The sequence below is a fragment of the Ovis aries genome, chromosome 16 (assembly GCF_016772045.2).
Source record: "Ovis aries strain OAR_USU_Benz2616 breed Rambouillet chromosome 16, ARS-UI_Ramb_v3.0, whole genome shotgun sequence".
In the NCBI taxonomy this organism is placed as follows: Eukaryota; Metazoa; Chordata; class Mammalia; order Artiodactyla; family Bovidae; genus Ovis; species Ovis aries.
The window spans coordinates 46,734,917-46,757,554 of NC_056069.1; the positions used below are offsets into that span (position 1 = coordinate 46,734,917).

Here is a 22,638-nt window from a genome sequence, read left to right on the forward strand (position 1 = left end):
TGCAGTCCATGGGGTCGCTAAGAGTCAGGCACGACTGAGCAACTTCACTTTGACTTTTCACTTTCATGCGTTGGAGAAGGAAATGGCAACCCACTCCAGTATCAGAGTCAGACACAACTGAAGCAACTTAGCAGCAGCAGCAGCATACACATAATATAAAGTAATTTTCAGTAATCCCAAGGTTTAGGCCCCTTGTTTTCAAATGCTCCAAATCACTGTGACAAAGAAGCGAAATGTAGAGGATTTCTGAGATAGTAAGATAATAACCATTTTTTTAGTCGGCAAGTTCCCTTCTCCCACCTCTAGAAGTAGTAAAAAATAACTTCAAATCAGGCAGTAGAATGCTTTGTTGGATTGTGAATTCACACAAAACAGCCTTTCCCTACAGTTGGGTTTCAGTGGGAAATGAAATGTATGCAACTTTAGGGATTTAAAGCTTTTATTTGTGAACATTCACCTTAAGCTATGATAAAATATTTTGTTTGGTTCCTTTTTCCCACTTTACAAGCATTACTTTATCAGCATTAACAGAGAGACTTCTATAATATGTTTATTTAAACGAACAAGTAGACCTGGAAGAAATGAATATAAAGGAGAATGTGAATTTTATATTAAGTATCTTTGCCTCAAGAAAACTCTCTTAGCCTCTGTGAAAAATTCACTAAGCTGCTCTTAACCACTTGGATCTATCCAGTCCTAGACAATATACTTTATTTCTTCTTTCACTTCCTTCATTTGTAGATGAAAAAAGTTAAGTCCTTTCCTGTTGTTGTCCATTGGTCGCTAAGTCATATCAGACTCCTTGCAACCCCATGGACTGACTGTAGCACTCCAGGCTCCGCTGTCCTCCATTATCTCCAGGCGAGTTTGCTCAAATTCATGCCCCCTGAGTAGGTGATGCTATCTAACCATCTCTTGGTGGGGGGCTGGGGGGGTGTCCATTTCCTACACTTTAAATTCACAAGTATTTCAAAACTGTGTACTACTAATTAAATTATCATGCATTAGTTATGTCACATTTTATTTTGGGACAAGTGAAATTGTATTTTCTAAGCATTCATTTTCCCTTTTAAGAAAGGAATTTCCATAATGCACATAAATAACAATGGTTCAAATAGGCAGCTCTATTATCTGCACTTCATGGATAAGCTTCACCACTGGGGGGGCAGAAGTGGCAATTTTATTTTTATTTTCTATTGTCAGTTTTCCTTTGAAGCGTCAAATAGAATATTGATATTTTTGGCACTTATGCTATTTACTTACTGTGATTTAACGAGCCGTTATAAAGTGAGCCATATTCCCACTATGCATTTCATACAACTATTACTAGAACTTCTTTTCAGAAGGATTTATCTACAAATCAATATTTCTCTTATTGTACCATTTCCAGAAGTACTAAAGAAACTTCTCTTCTGAAACAGGATTTGATTGTGATAGTTTACCCTCTCTAATAGTTGTACAATGTACAGCAGCAAATCTAACAGGTGGAATATGTAGTTTTTAAGATGTTGCTATGGTCACAATTATACGTGGACATTTCCAAGAAAGGTGAAAATACATCAATTGGAATATCAAATAATAAGCAAAATGTTATAGAAATCTAAAATCATATTTAAAATCATTCTGTTTACTGAAAAAATCATGTTAAGGTATTTGATGTCTTAAATTATTGTTAATGAAAGATTATTTTAGTCTATAAACTCAGAGACATAAAAATTCATGATCACTGATAAATAGAATTTAGATTCTTTCTCTTTTCTTAAACTTGAAATTTTGAAATTGAAACAGATAGTCATGAATTCTGCGGGGAGTATATACAAAATTCCTTTTGAGTATCAGCACTGTCCGTGTGATATATATTTGCTACAGATGATTTACAGGTTACAGACATGCTGTGACCTTTCTCTCACAACTGCAAACATATTAAGCAGAGCTGATTAACGGAGACGGAAACACTGGGTTGTTTTCTCTAATGGGAGTCGTTGACAAAGCCCTCTTTGAGCCCTCCCACTTTATTCGTCTGCAAATCGCCGTGCCTAAAGAGTCTTTAGTCCCCAACCCAAACCTGGAGCCCTGCAGCGCCATCAGCGGCAATATCTTCCTATGTGAGGGACGTCTCTTATTAATCAGAAACGCTGAATGGAAACCAATCAGATAGAGAGTTCGTTTGGCTTCAGCTTCCTGCCTGTCTGAGTTAAAAGTGATGCTCGCTGTAAGAGGAAGGCACACTGAGATTCAGGAAGATTCGGCTGAGAAGATACTATAAAAAGAGAAGAGAAGGAATGAGAGAGAAGCAACACTGGAATTGTCAGCGCTGAGCAGGGCTAAACTCAATTTCATTGCGGAACAAGGTAAATGTCATATACTTTGCTTGACATTATAAGCTCTTTAATTTTTGCTTTCTTGTAATGTAGTAATACAAATAGTGCTTTTCTCTTAGTTGCTGTATTTTGCTCTTACATTCTCTCTCTCAACATTTGAAAGCAGGTAAGAGTACATTTTTTAGTATTTGGAAAAGACATTAAAATGCTCAGGGAAAAAACTTGCAATGTTTGCTTCTTATTTTACTTTTACAAAACTGATACCACCAAAGCTCTTTTTATAGTGCTCAAATTTGCATATGGAGCTTTATTTAAAAAATACAACTAAACTTCTCATCATGTTGATTTGGGCGGCTTTGAAACACATATTAATTTTGTTTGTGTGTACTATTATTATATTAATTTGAAATAGACTCCTATTTTTCTCATAACTTTTGCTTACGTAATTTGAGTCAGAACTATCAAAAATAAAGCCATCTTGATCATGTCTTAAAAAGTGATTTATTTTTAATATTAAAATGAAATGACATAGAAATAATAAAAATACCACATATATAGATAAACATAGGATGCCAGGATAATAGTGATCACTTTACCTGGTGAAGGAGGTTTCTTCACATATTTGTGGTTCTCACTCAGGTCAACATTCTGAGTGTGTACATCTGTTGGCTATAATTGTTCTCCATTATTCTGGGCAAATGTTTCCTAATGTAATAAAGACTGGGTGAAAACCACAGGAGCGAGTTTCAAAGGCAGAATTGGTGTGTTTTATTTGAAGTGATATGGAAAATGCAATGACTTAATGGAGCATTATTTTTTTTTTACCTTGCATACTCAATATAACCATTCACATCAATTATATTTTCAAGCATGCTAATCTCTAAAAAGCCATGATGAATTTTAACTAAAAGGTTATCTATATTCTATAGCACTTACATTTAGATACTGTTAACAGTGTATGTTCTCAGAATCTATTTTAAATAACAAAAGTGCACAAAGGAACAGTGATCACCTGTAGTAAAGTTCACATTTATTTGTATTATCAACTTTTGGAAGTCTTTTCTGGGAGACTTGTAATATAATATTGTGTTATATATCTATGAGATTAATAATCAAGATTTTTTAACAAGGTCTTTGGAATCTGTAGCATAAAAATGAGTGATTTTTGTAACTGACAAAGGTGGTAACTTTTGCATGACAGGAGGAAATCTTCATGTGGCTCTCTACTTGTCTGTGGAATTAGAATGTTGCCCATCTTCAGCCATTAACTAAGAATGAACTTGATCATTCAATGTTCTTAACTTGGCAAAAAAGTACAATTTAAAAACCTCTAGTATTCAATAGAGGATGGATCCTGTTTTCAGACTGAGACACTGCTTCATTACCTAGGCAGTGCTATGTCAAAGGTAGACATCATTTGTGTAACTACAAAACTTGTTAATACAGGATTGAATGGTAGATATTTTTTGAAAAATAAAGAAAATGAAATAACATGCTATTCCAGCCCATAGCAGCAGAGACATGGGATTCAACATGAGCAGCATGTATTTGTGGTCTTGTCGTCAAACATACTATGGATTCAACTGAAGTTTTCTAAAATGAAGAGAACAAAATAATTGTATGCACTTAATAGATATATGCTGAGGTGTTAAAATACTGTCATCTCTGTATTTGTTTTGAAACATGAGAAAATGTAAGATAAAGCTCACTATATGGGCAAATCTAATTCTGGAAATAATGAATAGAAAAAATGCTTCAGAGGAAGCAGAATAGTAGTATCAATTTAGAAAGAATTCACTAACTTTAAGTCAGAAAGGTTTGTTAGGACTGAAAAAGCAAATCATTTAAGATCATATTACTTTCTAGGATAGAAAAATGATTTTCCCCTTATTATACTATTTACAGTTTAAGAACAATTTTGAAATGTTTCACATAATTATACCACCATTATTGTACTCATTGTATAATTGGAATAAAAATGTCTTGTACCACTGCCTATGTATAAAGGATTATGGTATCAAAGTTAGCTTTGAAATTATGTCTTTAAATGTTATGTTGTTCTACTTGATAAATTACATTTAGATCAGACGCTCTTCTGAATGTCACCTTGCATAAAAAGATTTCACTGGGTATTTGATATTTTACTGTGACCCTCATACACACAAAGTTTAGTCAGTTTAAGGTCCTTTCTTTGGTACATGCCCCAAAACTTCATCTGATATATATATATATATATTTTTTTTACTGAGTTACCTCTTTATAGACATCAGTGGTGATCTAAGGCAGACATGCATTCCCTATAATCTCTGCACAATCTGGAGGTGCAGTTTATCAGAATGTTTTGGACAATGCTTAAAATTACATAACATAAAATATATGAGTAATATGGAGATATATTGTACACAAGAAAATAAAAATTAAGCTCTGTTAACTAAAAAATATGCATGTGTGTCATAAATAATCATTGGCTGTAACTTGTTTTCTATGAAAGTGAACAGACTAGATGGATAATTATTTAGTGTTAATACAAATGCTTCAATAAACTAGATCACTAGCTTGCTATACTCTTTAAGACTAATTTTGTCCCCTCAAAGGCATTTTAAATATAAAGTATAAATAAATCTAATGTTTTTAAAGAAGAGTATGATACTTTAAAAATGTTCAATGTGATATTTTAAATATTTTCACCTCTGACTTCAAGGACACACACACACACACACACACACACACACATATATATATATATCTTACAGTATATATACATACATAATATATTATATTATTATCTTCTATTATAAAAGCTCTAGTTAGGTTCTTAGGCATTTTTACTTGCTAAATTATCTACTTAAGTTTTCCTAAGAAAGAAGAAAACATTCTAAATGGTACCAAAGTGTATTGGTCTTAGTTAGCTTTGTTTTTACCTAATGTAAATTTATGAATAAATTATTTTATTGTAGAATAAGACACTTCTTAAGGTAAAGAAATCATTTACTTTGTAGCTTGCATATCTGTTTTCAAAATGAGCTGTGTCTTAAAATATACCCCCGTCAAGCCTCTTAATGTCAATAACATCTCATCATCTTATTTAGGTGTTAACATAAAATCCTAGAACTTTAAAAAAGGGGTTTTAACCACCTCCATCTCTGATGTTGCACAGGAAAACTAAGGTTTAGAAAAATCAGATTATATAAGGATGTCATTATATACAAGGATGTCAAATTATATGTGAAAATTGTCAACATTTTGTAAAAATATATCATTACGTGGGAACATTATGTGAAAGTTGAGTCATGAGAATCATATCAGGGATACACACACACACACACAGAGTGACTAGCTGAAAATACTAGATTGTTTTAAACATTCTGAAAAAGTTTTTTTTTTTTTCTTATAAGTCACTTCAAATTCCTCTGCCTAGAACTACCATTATCCTCATCAATAAAATAAGGTAAGGAATGCACAGTGAGGAGAGTATCTTTATAGCACTCTTACACATTTTCATAGCAGTCTTAATATGTTAATGTACTTATCCCTAAATTTAGCACTACTAAGAGATGGTCTTATAGCCACATTAAGAATGCAAAGTGCCTGAATAAAAGAAGGATCTCTGGAGCCTAACCAAGACATTTTATATTAACACTATCAAGAAACACCTCCCAAAGCATAAAAGTCATAATAATGGATCTTACTACTTATGAAGAGCAAATGGAAATCTCATGAGGTTATTGTTGCTGTGGTATGTGTGTGTGTGTGTAATACATATGTCTTTATACTACAGTCCATGGGGTCACAAAGAGTTGGACACAACTTCAGGACTGAACAACAATTTATTTTTAAGAGAAAAGGTGGGGACAAGAAGAAGAGAGAAGACCTGAATATTTTCTTAAAGTGACATTCAAGGTTTTTCTTTTTTCCCCCTATTCAATCACTTTGCTAAATTATAAATCAATTGCAGGAGGAATGGTTGTATTCATATTCTGTATTTCTATTCATGAGCAAGATAATTATTGGTCTTTCAGATTAATCAGTGAAACACCAGAACATACGATTGTTTTGTAAGAGTTAATTAAAAAATCTACTCCTTATATCACTGTCTGAGATTAACAGTTTGGAAAGCATGGAGATAGTAGTGGCTAGTAGTTATTATTTGATTCTTGAGTTTAAAGGTGAACATGTAAGAAATAGATACACCTGATAGAAATTATATTGGAATATGTTAAAATCACTACACTTTATGTATTATTAACGGAATATCCAATGAATAGTGGGCATTTTCCTCATATTTACTGAACCAAGATCTTAGGAAAGTCATAAAAAGCAAGAAACAATATTTACAGGAAGGAAGTGTAATAAGGATGACAACAATGCATAACAATGTGTAATCGAAGCAAATAAACACCAGTAATTCACTTCCTGTGACAAAAGATATCCTGTGAAATATAGTGCTTTTATGAACTAGGCCCTCAATACTACAAGTTTTCAAAGGGTGTTTTCTTTCAGACAAATAATTTCTTAATCATCTATTTTTTTTCTAGCAAAACAGGTTATTGAAATTATTTAATATTATTGCTTAAAATATTGTTTCAAAATATTAACATCTGTGTGTCATAAACACTTCACAATTCAAATCTCTTTTCACTGTAATGGTAATTAAGCCACAAATGAAACACTGGAGAACATTTACAGGTCAAATTACAAAGTAATATCTATCTATCTATGTTGTGTACTGTGCTTAGTTGCTTAGTCTGACTTCCTGTTACCCCATGGACTATAACCCGCCAGGCCCCTCCGTCCATAAGGATTCTCTATGCAAGAATTCTGGAGTGGGTTGCCATGTCCTCCTCCAGGGCTATCTATCTACATCTTTATATATTTATCTATACATCCATCTGTATGTATTTCTTTTTCTGTATATATAGGTAGATCTGTGTGCATGTGTTTTTGTGTACCCAAAAATATATAATGGAAAAAAAGAAAGGAATAACATGATCAGTTCAATGTACAAATTGTTATAGACTTTAGTAGAATGGTATAATATTAAACAGTAAAAATCTATTTTATTGGCAATCATGGATACTATGAACAAGTGATAAAATAGGAGTTAAAACTATGTTTTAATAATGGAAAAGTTTAAACAGAAAGTTCATGTATTATGGCTGATTTTTTTAGATAGGGAGAGTTACACGTGCATTTTTTAAAACCATAACTGGAAATAATCACTTTCCGTTTAATGTACAAAATTCTTGAAGACTTCATAAAATTATAATCTCTTTACCCACTCATATGGTGGGTAGAAAATAAAGTAGGAATTTTAATGCTATCTCAAGCCATATTGGTTAAAACTTAGATTATTTTTATTGGAAAATAAGATCTTTATTATTTATTTAAAATATAGCAACAGCATGTAATATATCTGATGAAATTTTAAATGATTTATTTGGTCATTTTCCATAGTTGAGGGTGTCAATACCCCTTTTATAGTTCTTGTATTAATGGGTAAATTAACTATTTGCTTATCCAAATTTTCTTTATATTACAAATATGATACTAAGATTAAAGACCATTGCTTCATGTCATATAACTTATATACAATAATTTACTAAATCAGTGAAGGATAAATATATGTATTACTTCCAGTACTTCCAGGTTAATTTTATAACTTAGCATATTACAAATTAACTCTGCATGCACTGAGCAGGGTTTAAATAAGTTTAACTATTAGAATAAGAGCAATACTTTTCCTTCTCCCCTAAATCTTGTCAGTGTATCTGGATGATGTGACATTTTATATATATTTTCAATTCAGTTAATGCTTTTTTGAGTACAAGAGCATTAAGTAAGATTCAGGTTTATATTTCTGATAATACTTAACTCTTCCAAAGACTAAATAATTAATACTATTATAATAATACATATGAAAATCATCTTTCATATATGTTTAGCTTAGAATTAAGGTTCCTGATACAGTCATTAACAATGAAGAATGTTATCATATCAGAAATAAATATTTTTTATATAATTAAAATTAACTTTGGTCAGTTTAGAAAAGGGAGTTCTATTGAAATACAAATAGTGAACAATAATAAGCTTAAAAATTTTAATATAATAGGGTTCTTTTAACTCTTTAAAATGAAGATTTTTTAAAATCAATGCTATCTATATCTATATATTTAAATGTCTATATATATATTGAATGTATATATGTATGATGTGTCTCAAGCTCACTACTTTGGACTTGAGACTTATGTTAAATTTTGCTTTCAGTAGGTAAATATGGAAGATTGTTTTATTTAAATAAGAAAGTTTCCATTTTGGAAATTTAGATAATTGATTTCAGAAAATTAAGTGGGCAATTGTTCTAATAGAATTTTTAAAATAAATATATATCAGGAAACTACTTGAGTTTATAATTACAAATGCTCAAAGATGAATACTGAAACTGATGGAGACCAAATGACAGAATGGAGACTAAAAAGTAGTGAGATTCAATGACAGACTCAGTAGTAGCTGCTGCTGCTGCTGCTAAGTCACGTCAGTCGTGTCCGACTCTGTGTGACCCCATAGACGGCAGCCCACCAGGCTCCAGTCCCTGGGATTCTCCAGGCAACCATAGTGGAGTGGGTTGGCATTTCCTTATCCAGTGCAGGAAAGTGAAAAGTGAAAGTGAAGTTGCTCAGTCGTGTCCAACTCTTCGCGACTCCATGGACTGTGGCCCACCAGGCTCCTCCATCCATGGGATTTCCCAGGCAAGAGTACTGGAGTGGGTTGCCATTGCAGAGACACACAATAATTGAATAATGATGTTATCATGGGTGTCTGATGTCTCCCCAAACCTTCTTATGGTTTGCTGCTGACAAATGAAGCATTATCTTTGGAGTCACTGTAACTCTATTTAAACACAGGCATAGAAATTCCTGTCCATTTTACTCAAAACTAAGCTGTATTTATTGCAGTTTTACATTGAAATTGAGCTTTAAGCGTTTTCAGGGAGGAATAAAATTTACTTCACAATAAATATGTCAATTGTGTATGTCTCACATTATATTTCAATGATATTATTGAATTATGGGCTTCCCTAGTAACTCAGTTGATAAAGAGTCTGCCTGCAGTGGGGGAGACCCGGGTTTGATCCCTGGGTAGGGAAGATCCCCTGGAGAAGGAAATGGCAAACCACTCCAGTATCCTTGCCTAGAAAATCCCATGGATAGCTAAGCCTGGTGGGCTGCAGTCCATGGGATTGCAAAGAGTCAGGCACGACTAAGCAACTAACACACATTTTAAATTGCACTGTTCTAAAACTACAAAAAAATGTAGGTAAACAACCCAAATGGAAAGGGTGTTGAGTAAATTCTACCCCAGAATGAAAATTTAATTTAGATGGTGAGTTTTGACAAACATATCCTTATGTATTTATAACTAATATTTTAATGTAAAATATGGATTTGAAAACAGATTTTAGAAAATAAATAACTAGAAATCTATACATAGTCTTACAATGCAATGACTTTCTACAAATAAGAGATGTTTTATAAACTATCAGTGATACACATTTTATTAAAATTACAGCTTTATATCATTTTTCTAAATGTAATCATTTAATGCTTTCATTACTTTTCATCCAGTATTTTGACTTATATCAGTGGAACCCATGTGAAATTAATCTTTATCCCCAAGATGAGAAACATTTTAAGTATAAGTAGTTAATTTACTAAAAGTAGAATTTTTTTTTTTTGGTCATGCCACACAGCTTGCCCTGGGCAGTGAAAGCACATAGTGAAACCACTGGTCACTGGTGCAAACATTCTCAGTTGCTCAGTCATGTCCAACTCTTTGTGACCCCATGGACTGTAGCCTCCCAGGCTCCTTTGTCCATGGGATTCCCCAGGCAACAATACTGGACGGTGAGGAAATTCCCACTACAAGTTGCTTTTTAACCTATTTAATATAGGGGAAAGTAAGCATATGTTAAGATCATGTAAAGAACTTATGTCTTTAACATGTGATTAAAATGTTCTCGATAATAAATTCACTGATAAGATACATCAAATGAGGGGGTGACAGAGGATGTAATGGTTGGATGGCATCACTGACTCAATGGACATAAGTTTGAGAGGACTCCAGGAGATAGAGTAAGACAGGGACACCTGGCATGCTGCCTTCCACGGGGTCACAAAGAGCTGGACATGACTTAGCCACTGAACAAGTATATAAGTATATAACTATATATAATGCAAGTATATAACTTATATAATGCATTAATTTTCTAATATGCTTGGTGACATGTATTGTGCTGAAAGTGTTAAATATATTTCTCCTTTAACTATAACTATTATCTCTGAGAAAAAAAATGATCCACATCCATCTTCTTTTAACCTTTCGCTTCTGCTTGAATTCTGAATTGTTTGGTGGCTAAAATAGACTTCATTTGAGTTGTACGTTTCCCACTGATTTCTACCAAATTGAATGTAAATATGTAGTGATTCATAGAAGGCAGATTTATTTTTCCAATGCAATGACCTGTGATAATTTATTTCTCTTGCTGCTTTTAACTACTTTAGCTTTATTTCTTTCATTGAAGTTTTAGTTTTCTGCTATTTCTGTCTCCCAGTTTACTGCTTTTCTCCTTCCACCTACCCCTACACCTTCAGTTTTTCCTACGCCTACACCTTCTCTAATTCCAAGACAGAATATGTTTAACTACAAGTGCTTTTTCATCCTTAATTTGGCTTGCTTTTCAGGAAGATGATTCAGTGAACTGTAATAGAAAAGTAGCTTTTCTAACTCAAGGAGCTCCTTAGATGTGACGCTAATAAAAATTGGTCAGTATAGTCAATGGGCAATTTTATTGATATAAACACTTCTCTGCCATTCCACTTCTCCCAACTTTACCTTCCAATTGACTGGAAATGGGCCTTATGACAGTGGTTTAGTTGCTAAGTCGTGTCTGACTCTTGTGATCCCATGGACTGAAACCCACCAGGCTCATCTGGCCATGGGATTTTGCAGGTAAGAATACTGGAGTGGGTTGCTAGTTCCTTCTCCAGGGGATGGGCCTTATGGGGAGCTGAATATTGCTGCTGCTGCTAAGTCGCTTCAGTCATGTCTGACTCTGTGTGACCCCAAAGACTGCAGCCAGGCTCCCCGGTCCCTGGGATTCTCCAGGCAAGAACAATGGAGTGGGTTGCCATTTCCTTCTCCAATGCGTGAAAGTGAAAAGTGAAAGTGAAGTCGCTCAGTCCTGTCTGACTCTTAGTGACCCCATGGACTGCAGCCTACCAGGCTCCTCCATCCACGGGATTTTCCAGGCAAGAGTACTGGAGTGGGGTGCCATTGCTTTCTCCAAGCTGAATATTACTGAGGTCACAATTCATTAAGAAGAGATAAGAGGAACACAGAGACATGGTACTACTGACTAGTGGGTTTGACTGCAGGTCCAGGAATGTAGCCCTGACTTGCATACAGCTGCATGAAGATTTTGAATGATTAAGAAAAATCAGGACTTGAAACTGGTAAGGCTGTTCTTTGTATAGTTAATATACATAAGGTGTATATGTGAGGAGACAAATTAGCAAAAGTATTTCATGCTGACTGCTCAATAATCCCAAAACTGATACCTATGAACTTTTCACATTAAGAAACTGATTGTGTTCCATTTTCACGTAGTGGAAATGACAGTCCATCTTACAGTTCGCTGGTATTTGTAGAAGCAGTACTTCTCATAACATCAATAGCAGAATGTGGTGTTCTAAATATGTGCAGGTTTATTGAGAAGTCTGTTCAGAATCCTATATGCATCCTTTATGTTCTTTTAGGTTCACCATCAGGAGAAAAAGATCTTCTGATTAGTTGTAGAAATTAATCTTTCCGTTGGCTGATTATTTCATTTTCTTAGCTTTGAATTTATCCATCACTGAAGATCTGCATCATGTCTTAGGCTCTGTGCTGCTGTGGGCCATGTGCTGGGAAGACCATCACATGGAAATCACTTTCATTTCCAAAAGCTTCACTTGTTAGACAATCTCCTCTTGCCATAAGTGGCAACATTTAGCTTTATTGTCTCTATTTATTCTTAGTTTTCCTTGGTATTAATTTTTATTTCACCATTATGTAATAGTATTAAAGGAAAAGCATTCAAAGAAAACATTGTCTAGCCTATACTTTACTTTCAGTGTGAACAGGCCTCGTTACTGCAGTTTAAAATAAGTAATGTTTTATAGACTGCTATACCATTCAAGTTGCCCTGTGCAAATTGAGCTCTTGTTTGATATTATCCCAAAATTGAAATCAATAATCCTAATATGAAATAGGGATCACACAATAAGTAGGGCTATAACTCCCTTTTGTAAGCTGCTTTCCAAGTTAATCCAAGACCATTTTTCTATTCTTCTTCACTGCTTTCAAAAGACATACATAGAAAAAAATGTCTTTATGATTTGTAATTCTGTGTTACAAGGCAAAATACCAAATCCTGAGAGAGAAAATACTAGTCCTGTCTTCCATTGATCTTTTACCGTCTTGTCCTTCAACCAGTCTTCTTATGAAAACTTTCATATCTCTTTTCCCTAATAAGATAAGAAATTTTAATTGCTCACCTACCCAAAAATATGTTTAATAAATTTTCTTTTACATATACCCCTCTTTTTTTTTTAATTTCTTTTCTATTTAGGTCATCATAGGGCATTACGTATCCCTGGATTGGGAGGATCCCAGAGAAGGGAAAGGCTAGCCATTCCAGTCTTCTGGCCTGGAGAACTGTATGGACTGTATAATCCATGGGGGGTCACAAAGAGTCAGACACGACTAAGTGACTGAGTGACTTTCACTTTCTTTTCTTTTTTCACTTTCTTTTCAGGGCATTAAGAAGAGTTCCCTGTGCTACACACCAGGGAACACATTTAGGTATCTACTTTATACATATTAGTGTGTATACATGCCAATCTCAATCTTGGTCTGTCCTCTAGTATGTTTAATTAATGATATATTCCACAAACTATAATCTTGTAAATTAAGAATATATATCAGTAACCTCTTCTCCCTTCTCTCTAACCCACCCTTCATCATGTCTGGAAATACATCAGTACTTCTCAGCCTTGGATCTGAGTCTTCAGCAGTTGGTTTATATATTTTAATTTTTCTGCTATATTATGAATCTTAAAAGTATGTTTATAGCCTTAAAGGGCCGAAAGTATACATTTCAAATGATCAGAACTATCCTGGAATCCTCACAAAAATATTTATGATTTGGTGTGAGTTCCCTGGAAGAAAAACCAAAGCTTTCATGATATGTATGGAGTTTTCATATTGACCTGACGAAGATGTGCTTAACAGTTTATAAGTTAAAATATTTGTAATTAACATACAAGTTTATCAAAATAATAGCAAAAATGCACTTGGCTGATGGTGTAAGTAAATATACAGTCTCTTCCCAGCTCCATTTACAGGTTCTGTCTTGTTGGTAAGTAATCTTCTTTATTGGGTACAAATTTTCTCATATGTAGTAAAATGCAATGAGCAGTAAGTTTAGATAGGTAATATTTTATGGTCATAAGGGCAAGCAAAGTCCTGGAGTCATACATTTAAAATATAAAAGTAGCTTTACTGTATACTTCATGTATGCGGTTGAGAAAGATTTTTAATGCTTCAGAGCTCTTGGAACTTCCTGAGTAAAGATATTAGCAATACCTACATTACAGTATATTATGGAGAGACACTACTGATACTATAACAACCACTGTTATTATTATTAAGAATGTTATTGCTCCGGTTCATTACATCTTAAAATGTATTGAAACTTTCCATGTAGAAAAGCATAAGAGTGACCTAGCTTAATTTGATGACTACTTTCATTATTCTTGAAATTAGATAAGGTAAATCTGAAAGTCACCTACAATATTATCAATATAAATATGCTTACTTGTCATGTGATTTCTTAAGTTGACATAGCATACAATGACAATATTTTACATTTTGAAAAATTATGTGGTATAAATTTATACCATATTTAAAGTAAGATAGAGTATTTACAGTCATAGATTGAATACTATAAGGTTTATTGCTTCAAGTTAAAATGAGTATATTACACATGGATCTTGATGATGTGAATGAGTTACGAAAGTCTTTTAAATCAATGGTAATAACATTTCATAGTAACTCATATCATCATGTATTTTAGCCAGGTATTTAATTTTCCTTTTCTATCATTTTTATGGTCTTCTACCTTTTATTCTTTGAATTACATTAATAACTATAAAGTGAATGACATTCTTGACCTTAAAGTGCATAGAGTTTATAAAGATGGTTTACTTGTATAAGAATTTTACTATCATTTGAAAAATGTAGTCCAAATAAAAATGGTAATAATGATTGCAAGCTTGTGACATTCACTAAAATTAACTTGCAAGCTATCTTTAGGAGAAGGCATTTGTGATGAATGTTACTGATTTGATAGTTTATTCTTAATCCATGTAAAATGGAGTTAATATTCATAAAATATAGAAACTATTTAGTTATATTTATTAAATATTTACTATGCAGATAGCACTTTTCTGAGTGCTAAGTTTATTGCAGTAAACATGATACAAAGTGTTTCTAGTCATTAGATTGAAGTTTCTTGGGGAGTAATATAAATAATAAATAAGATAAACATGGTACTGATGAATACTAAGGAAATAGGCAGTGGGGTAGAGAGTTACTGAGGGGAATGGGGTGGAACTTATCAGGGTAACTCGGAGATTTTTTCGGAGGTAATATTTAAATTGGTTCTGAGTGGAAATATCATAAAAAAAACCCATCATTTTAGACAGAAAGAATGGCAAGTTCTAAAGTTCCGGTATGTTGATAAATTTTGCTGTTTTTTATAATATTCTGATTAAAATTGCTTTAACTTATAAAAATTAGATTGTTATGTATATCTAGATGCTTATAAACTTCATAATAAAGATGTGAACTGGACATTTTCCATTTTTCACCTATTGGTAACAATGTGCATTCTCACATTTGTTTCTTGCTTCGTGAAACAAATGCTTCTGATATAATAGTCATCTTTGTATGTATACAAAGCTAGATTTTATTAAATGTTACTATTTATATAGTGATAAGAATTTCAGACAATTACTATAGAATATATAAATATTAATTCTTAGTGTCCAAAATATTTATTTCTCTTTTTTCTCCTGGTTATAAGTTGAAGATTCACTGAAGCTAAGGTAGGAAAGAGTATCTTATTGTAAGGAGGACATATATATCTGTATATATCTCTGTATATTTCTGTATCTATAATAAGGGACAGTTAGTCTTACAATTTTCCAAAGGGGAAAAATGAACTCCATAATAGGTTTGATCCTCTTTTTTCCTAAATATTGAGGGAAATTCTATCCTTCTTGAAGGCACTAAGGACAGCGGGATCTGTTCTAGAATTGTCTCAAGTGTCTCCAAATGTTGATTTATCCTATCTGTGTGATTGTTTGGAACATGATTTTCATACTTCTGTAGAGTTTCCAAAAGAAATGGTCTAATTATGTGATTGGATATTTTTCTCTGCTTCTGAAGATCTGCTGTCTTACATGTTCCACTTTCATCACTTTATTATGTCATGCTTACCTTTATATTCTGGCACATTTACAATTTCTCTTTTGTTATTCATTTACTCTTTTTTTGATGATCTGTGGTTAAAATTTCAGAGATAATTGTATTACTCTCTTATTTCCACCAACCAAATTAGGTTGTTGTTGTACAGTCACTCAGTCATGTCTGACTCTTTGCAACCCCATGGATTGCTACACACTAGGCTTCCCTGTCCTTCACTGTCTCCTGAAGTTTGCTCAAACTCATGGCTATTGAGTCAGTGATGCCATCCAACCATCTCATCCTCTGTTGTCTCCTTCTCCTCCTGCACTCAGTGTTTCCCAGCATTAGGGTCTTTTCCAGTGAGTCGGCTCTTCACATCAAGTGGCCAGATATTGGAACTTCAGCTTCAGCATCAGTCCTTCTAATGAATGTTCAGGGTTGATTTCCTTAAGGATTGACTGGTTTGATCTTGCTGTCCAAGGGATTCTGAAGTCTTCTCCAGCACCAAAGTTCAAAGCTACAATTCTTTGGTTTTCAGCCTTCTTTATGGTCCAACTCTCATATCTGTACATGACTACTTGAAAAACCATAGCTTTGACTAGACAGACCTTTGTTGGAAAAATGATGTCTCTACTTTTTAGTACGCTGTCTATGTGTGTCATAGCTTTTCTTCCAAGGAGCAAACATCTTTTAATTTCATGGCTGTAGTCACCATCTGCAGTGATTTGAAGCCCAAGAAAATAAAGTCTGTCACTGTTTCCACTTTTTCCCCATCTATTTGCCTTGTAGTTATGGCACCAGATGCCATGATCTTCATTTTTTGAATGTTGAGTTTTAAGCTATCTTTTTCACTCTCCTCTTTCACCTTCATCAAGAAGCTCTTCAGTTTCTCTTCACTTTCTGCCATAAGGGTGGTGTCATCTGCATTTCTGAGGTTGATATTTCTCCCAGCAATAGTGATTCCAGCTTGTGCTTCATCTAGTCTGGCATTTCATATAGTGCACTATACATAGAAGTTAAATAAGCAGGGTGACAATATATAGCCTTAACATACTGCTTTGTCAATTTTGAACTAGTCCATTTTTTCATGTCTGGTACCAACTGTTGCTTCCTGACCTGCATATAGGTTTCTCAGGGGGCAGGTAAGGTGGTCTGGTATAGTTGATCCTAGTCATATTCTCTTGGATCCCTGATATACAAAGTATTTGTGGAGAAATTGACCTTTGACCTCATCAAAGACTGGTTGGACACTCTTCTTTAAAAGCACCTGTCAGCACAGTACCCAATATACATGTATAAGATTACAACATTTGTGCAAAGTAAACAATCATAATGACAAGATTCTCAACCCAAATGACATGTAGAAAATGTGTTTCTTATCTTGCAAAATAGTGTTCATTTTGGCTAAAATTTCATTTGCAGTTGTAAAACAAAAGTAAAAACATACACAGTTTAGAGTTTTAGGATTATATCATAAAATGTTATTGGATGTTTTCAGTAAAGAAACACAATGGTCTAAGTATATTGGGTGAATTGTTCTTTGCTAAATAATTCCTTCCATAAGTTCTACATTGCTTAATTATGAAACTGATTCATATACCATATTGGAAGGTGTGTTATTTATAACTTTTGATTTGATGCTAACTTTATATTTCCTATATCCCTGCTTCTCCCTTTCCCAATGCAAATCTGCCTGCCGTTCTTTTGAGCTACAGAGTAGGGAACAAATCATATTTACTTAAGTGCTAACTGTAATAGTTAGAGCTTAGATTCTTGAGTCAGAAACACCAGCTTTATCTCTCGCCTCCAGTGTGGTCTCAGGAAACTTATTTTATCTTCTTAAATTTAAATTTCCTCAGGTGGAAATGTGGACAATTGAATCATTAAAATTATTGCAAGAGGGATTATGATAATGCATACATCAAAGTGATCTCTGGTGGCCTTGGCTTGCAGTGGCTTGAAGCAAGACTTGGGTTCCCATCCAGAGACTGAGGTCAGGTCACAGCAGTGAGAACACCAAATCCTAGTCACTGGACCCCATAAGGGTTCTTGGCCTTTCAACTTTGCAGAAAAGAATTCCCACAAAGATGAAAAGTAGTGAAAAAAGTTAAGTATTTATTACAAGAAAAAAAAGTACAGTACATGTGGATAGACATATGGGTGGGCAGACACACAGGTGGGCTCAGGGAGAGAATTGCTGAGTCATTCCCTTGTGGTGGCCTGAATTACTTTTATGAGGCATTTCTTTCATATTTTCTTGACCAATAATTCTGACTTGCTTGGTTCAGAGTCCATATTTGGTATATCTCAGGATCCTCCCATGTGTGTGTACATATCACCTAGTCAAGATGGATTCTACTGAAGACGTCTATGGGTATCAATTGACATCACTCCCCTTTTGAACCCCAGGGAGCCTTTCCGCACATGTGTAGTCAGGAAGATCTTCTGACTGAGAATGAGAAATATATGGTCTCTTATCTTCTGTTTGGGCAGGGCCCAGGCTCCTCTTTCAGTTGTCCTACTGTTCTTATCTTGGTATATTGGTCCACAGGGGAAAAATGTCCCATTGTTTTACCCTGGGTTGCCATCTACCTCCTGCCTCAAAAGTGCTTATATAATAGCCATTTAATAAATATTAATTTTGCCAACTATTCTTGTTATATTCACAAAATACTCAAACTGTCAGTTTCTAATACGGTTTTTAGAGAATTTTACCCTTGTATTTGGAAAAATGTAGTTATAAAATTCAGTATATGTTTCATGACTTTTCCTGTCTAAACTTTTAAAATAAAGCAGAAAATGAAATATAAAAGATGCTTTTGCCCTGCTAGGGTTTTACTTGATTAGGCAACATATTTTTTCAAAAGAAATCTTCACTGACTTTTAAAAATACCATATCATCAATCATGACAGCAGAGAGTAGGAGTAACAATAAGAACATATTGGAAACATTGAAGAAATGTTGTTTAAAATTATGTAAGCAATCACACTTTGAAAACGCACAGAGCACTAAAAAAACTCCCAATTATCGGAAGATGAAAAATATGTTTGAAAATGCATGAAAAATACATTGGTCTTAGAAAAACACTTGTCCAGTTTTCATTATTAATAAAAATAGGGCCAAGTTGTCATAATGATTTTTAATGCTATTTTTAAATAAAAGAAGTTTATGCTATAAAATGTAATCTTTCTCTTGGAAGGAAGATTTTAAATTAAGAAAAGATTGATTCAATGTAATCAGGGACTATTACAGTAAGAAGGAATCTAATAGACATTTAGGTAAGGATACCAAGACTCTGAAAAATTTGCTTAAACTGATCCTAGACAAGAAAACTAAGGATAGAATCTAGGTCTCCAAGGATAAGTTATATGATTAAGAATGACTGATTAATGCAAATCATTATATTTTTAAAAAATCAGTTTTGATTCATACCCTTTACATGTAAAATATGGCATATTAGTAAGCATGAATAGCCAGACATAAATAATGACTGCCATTTATTTCACCACTGTAGTTGGGCCTGACTTTCTCTATAAACCCTACAGAAAGAGTAGGATAAAACTAATCAACTCTGCATATAGAGAAGGAAAAATAGCCTATGCCAATTGTCTCTGCTGTCTGCAAGAATGAAAGTGGGGTTAACTACTTCTAAAATTTTATGTGGTGGAATTACATTACAATCTAGTCAAAAGAACAAGAGATGGGGCCAAAAAGACTGGATATAGGGGCTCTGTATTCATTTATCACTTTGGAATTTCTTCATTTTGAAAATGATTGATGGAGATAAGAAGACTTCTAAGGGCCTTTTCAGTTCTGAAGTCAATTAAATTTGTGAAAACAGTTATATTAATATTTAACATTCTATTATTTCTCTAACAAGCTTCCATCTTGTGGGGAAATAAAAAACAGAACAATAGAAATAAACAGTTTGAAAGTACCCAAAGACCTGGTACTATGCTCTTATACATGGTCCTTTTGAAGGCCTTTCCTGAGATGTGGATCCCTCTGTGTTGATGTCCACCCTAGTATTAGAGTAATAGTTTGTGTTCAGTTGATATTCTCTATATTGCCTAAGTTTTCCACATTGATATCAGACTTTCTTTGCATTAAGAAATATGAATTTGAATTTTATTATTGTCAAAAATATTCAGAAATGTATTAATTTATCATGTTTAAGGCACCAAACATTCTGTGTTTTTTCAAGCACATTCACAACTATTGTATTGTATTTGGATTTGTATAAAACGTGTTGTATACCATAAACTATACATAGCTTATTGTAGAATTACATAGCTTTCTAAAGAAATTATCTTGCTTTTTGTTCAGATAACTGAAATAGTGTAATTCTACTCATTTGATTGAACTTATATGTATGTTTCTGTAGTTATAAAATTATTTAACACTATTTATGTATTTTTATATTTGGACTTCCCTGGTAGCTCAGCTGGTAAAGTATCCACCTGCAATGCAGCAGACCCCAGTTCGATTCCTGGGTCAGGAAGATCCCCTGGAGATGGGATAGGCTACCCACTCCAGTATCCTTGGGCTTTCTTGGTGGCTCAGATGGTAAAGAATCTGCCTGCAATGTGGGAGACCTAGGTTCAATCTCTGGGTTGGGAAGATCCCCTGGAGGAGGGCATGGCAACCCACTCCAGTATTCTTGCCTGGAGAATCCCCATGGACAGAAGAGCCTGGTGAGCTCAGCATGGACAGAGGAGCAGAGTGGGGCAGAGGGGTCCCAAAGAGTTGGACACAACTAAGTGACTAAGCACAGCAAAGCATGTGTGTGTGTGTGTATTATTTTTTATTTTTATTATTTCTGTGTTGTAGCAAAGATTGCTTGAAATGGAACAGTTTGCTAACACAACAGCTCAATCTTTGGGAAAAAGAAAGCATGTCAGTTTCCCAGTTTCAAAGATAACAATTGGATTCATTTAAAGAATATGTAATTCTAATATCAAGTGAATTTCTAAAAATACACTCAATTTGTAAATGACTAGACTTAAAAAAAGAAATATAGGTCAGTCATTTCTTTTAGACTTAAATATTGATATCTTTCAGTAATTCTGTCCTTGGATATCATCATACCATTGGTTTATGTCAAAAAATATGTCAGGCATTTCAGATGTTAGATCCCTCATTTAAACCTAGAAGAATTTATTAACCTTAACTATGTTTTATTTATAGTGCTATCAGAGTTGTAAAAGCATAAATGTGTAAGATAAGTTCTCCCAAGTTGCAAAGGGGTAATACCCTCTGTTTCAATGTAATGTCTTGAGGAAGCATAATATTACAAGTATTTGATAGTCAATTAAACATTTTGCTTTCACAATCTACTGACATGAAAATTAATTATTTATAGGTAAATTATTTCATCTCTTTGTGATTTCCTACTGGACTTAGAGGTTTGTTTCTTTATGATGTTTTGGAGAAGGAAATTAAACTATACACTAAATAAATTAATCCCACTGTAAAGTAACATTTTGTAGTAGGAACTACAGACTCTATTTTTCCTTGGCAATGAACCTTTATTAATAATGGTATCTTGCCCTAGTCTATGGGGAAAATGGGTAGTAGCTGTCCCAGATAAAACTTACATATTATTAGTATATAAGATCTCTTTGCCAATGATACCACTGGTTATGTAAAATATATACTTTTGGTGTCCTTTTTAAAATCCGTCATATTTTATTTTAATTGTATTCATGTGATGTAAACAACCTCACTGTTATTGGCCTTATTTATACAACTATAGGGACTTCCCTGGTGGCTCGGACGGTAAAGAGTCTGTCTAGAATGAGGGAGACCTGGGTTCGATCCCTGGGTCAGGAAGATTCCCTGGAGAAGGAAATGGCAACCCACTCCAGTACTCTTGTCTGGAGCAACCCACTCCAGTACTCTTGCCTGGAAAATCCCATTCCCACGGACGAAGGAGCTTGGTGCAGGCTACTTTCCATGGGGTCGCAAAGAGTCAGGCATGGCTGAGCGACTTCACTTTCACTTTCATGCAAGTATAGACAAAAATCACGTGATTCAAGTTACTTGAAGATTATGTGATTTCTCTCTTTATAAGACTCAATCTTTTAAGAGTTTGCATAATATATCAATGTTAATTTGTCAATATCAGACCTGGTTAAATTTACATCTAAACACATCCCTTCAATTCCTATGTGAAATTGATCCATATAGAAAACCAAGCTACGTAGCACAATACTTTAGCGCCCTCTTTTGGTTGGCCCAGATTGCAATATGAAAATTACAAGGATTTGAAACAGTACTTATTTCATTGTTCCTGCATAAAATTAAACATCTAAATTACTTTTATAATAAAAATAATCAAATCTATTTCTGGAATGTTTTTACATAGCTAAATGCTAACTTACTGAACACTTCATTTTAAAGTTGAAGATATATTTCAACACAGTTTTACAACATATCGTTTAAAAAATAGTATTTACTTAATTTTTGAGATTTTAAAGTATGATTTCTCCAAATAAAACGTGAGCATATATATCATACGTGTTTCCTAATCTCTATCAAAACTTGTATCTCCAAATCTATATTCTCATCTGTATTCTCATCTATATTTCTTAGCCTCATTTTTCCAGTCTTCATATTTGTGACTTTCTTTCATAACCTATATTTAATTCTAGTTCCAGCTTTCATGATTACACCAAACTGAGTCTATCCCTCTAAATATTTCTGTAAAATTTCTGGGAGTGTTTCCAAGTTCTGAGTTTCACCTATTAG

The 22,638-nt window shown here is 33.7% G+C and overlaps 1 protein-coding gene across 1 annotated transcript in view; it reads left to right on the forward strand.

The window, feature by feature from the left end:
* Window positions 1–2,225: 2,225 nt before the first annotated feature.
* The window catches only part of CDH9 (cadherin 9), a 137,904-nt gene continuing 117,491 nt past the window's right edge, over window positions 2,226–22,638 (forward strand). The window contains exon 1 of the mRNA XM_004017074.6: window positions 2,226–2,351. The gene's annotated coding sequence lies outside the window, so the exon portion shown is untranslated. The remainder of the gene's footprint in view (window positions 2,352–22,638) is intronic.